We start from the raw sequence: 1,856 nt of genomic DNA, 5'->3' as shown, positions 1-1,856 counted from the left end.
CAAAGTCATGTTGAGGAGAGGATTTATAGGCATATGGTGGTGGTTATTGATAGTCCATTGGAGGTGGTTGTTGCCATGAGGGTTGATTAAATCCTTGTGGCTCCTCCCATCTTTGATTATTCCAACCTTGATGCCTGTTCTCATTGTAATTTTCTCTTCCTACAACATAATTTTAACCAGACTCATAGCCAAAGGGGTGAGAGTTCATAGTAGCAAATAAAAATTAAAAACGAAAATAAAAACAAAATTTAAAAGGTTATTTAAGTTTTGAATTTGAAAATTAAATTTTGAAATTTGAAATTTGAAAATTTGAAATTTGAAATTTGAAAATTTTTTTAAATTTGAATTTTTTTAAATTTTGAAATTTGAATTTTCAAAAAGTCAACAATATAAGATAAAGTTTCGAAAAAGATTTAAATTTTGAAAAGGTTTGATTTTTAAAATTTTAAATTTGAATTTTAAAATTTGAATTTTTGAATTTAAATGAGGAAAGAGAAAAATAATAAGATGATACCAAACTTAAAAATTTTTAGATCAAAACGAAGAAAACAACTAAGAACAACTTGAAGGTCAAGATGAACACGAAGAACAACTTGAAGATCAAGATGAACACTAAGAACAAATTTTTGAAAAAATCTTTTTAATAACAAAATAAAAACCAATAATCTCTTAAATTATGAAAAAGCAAAAATAAAAACAAAAATAAAAACAAATAAATAAGCAAAAAGAAAATATTTACAATAACCAATAATAAGGCACACGTTTGCAATTCCCCGGCAACGGCGCCATTTTGATGAGAGAACTTTTGCATGGTCTAGAAATTTGCAGATAAATCCTCGTTGCAAGTATAGTTTCTAAACCAACAAGAGTCCTTTCATACAAACGTTTTGGTTGTCACAAGTAACAAACCCCTTTAAAATTGATAACCGAGTATTTAAACCTCGGGTCGTCTTCTCAAAGAATTGCAGGGAGGTATGTTCTTATTATTGGTTATGAATCTTGTAAATTAGGGGTTTTAGAAAGTAAGGAAGCAGTATGTTGAATGATAAGAAAAATAAAATAATAATAATAAAATAAACTCTTGGCAAGGTATGAAAATCAGAATTCCTATCCTAGTTATCCTTATCAATTGTGATGAGAATTAGATTTTTCTCCCACTTTGTTAACCTCTAACTATGAAGGTAAGTTAAGTGGATGAATTAATTTCGATTCCTCAGGTCCTAGTCTTTCCTTGGAAAAGGCTAGAGTTATTGGAACTTGAATTAATGAAATAAAGAAATTCAATTTTCAATCAACAATGAGTTTGATAACTCAAGTGTCTCCAATGACTCAACCAAAGCCAAAAGGGAAAAAAGTCTACTTGATTGAAAATAATTTGAATAAACAGAGAGCATTAATAAATTAAAGAGAGCAATCATAAGTCTGAAATACCTCGAATTATATTAAATAAAATATTCAAATCTTAACATGGATATTCATAAATTAAATTAGAAAAATAAATAAAAGAACATTGAACTTGGGATTGAGAGTCACTCCTAAAACTAAGAGAAATCCTAAATCTTAATCCTAAGAGAGAGGAGAGAACCTCTCTCTCTAAAAACTACATCTACTCCTAAAATTGTGAATTGTGAAAGCTTGTTCATGAATGAATGGATTCCCCCACTTTATAACCTCTAATCTGTGTTTTCTGGGCCGCAAACTGGATCGAAAACAGCCCAGAATTTGCTGGTTGCGAATTCAAACACGCTGATTTTTTGTCACTGCGACGCGGCCTCGTGGGCACGCGTTTGCATCACCTAGCGTCAGGGTAACTATGGCATATTATATATCAAATGGAAGCCCCGGACGTTAGCTTT

The sequence above is a fragment of the Arachis hypogaea genome, chromosome 17, assembly GCF_003086295.3.
Source record: "Arachis hypogaea cultivar Tifrunner chromosome 17, arahy.Tifrunner.gnm2.J5K5, whole genome shotgun sequence".
NCBI classification, from domain to species: domain Eukaryota; kingdom Viridiplantae; phylum Streptophyta; class Magnoliopsida; order Fabales; family Fabaceae; genus Arachis; species Arachis hypogaea.
The sequence above is the reverse complement of the archived record's forward strand: the minus strand, read 5'-3'. Positions refer to the sequence as shown.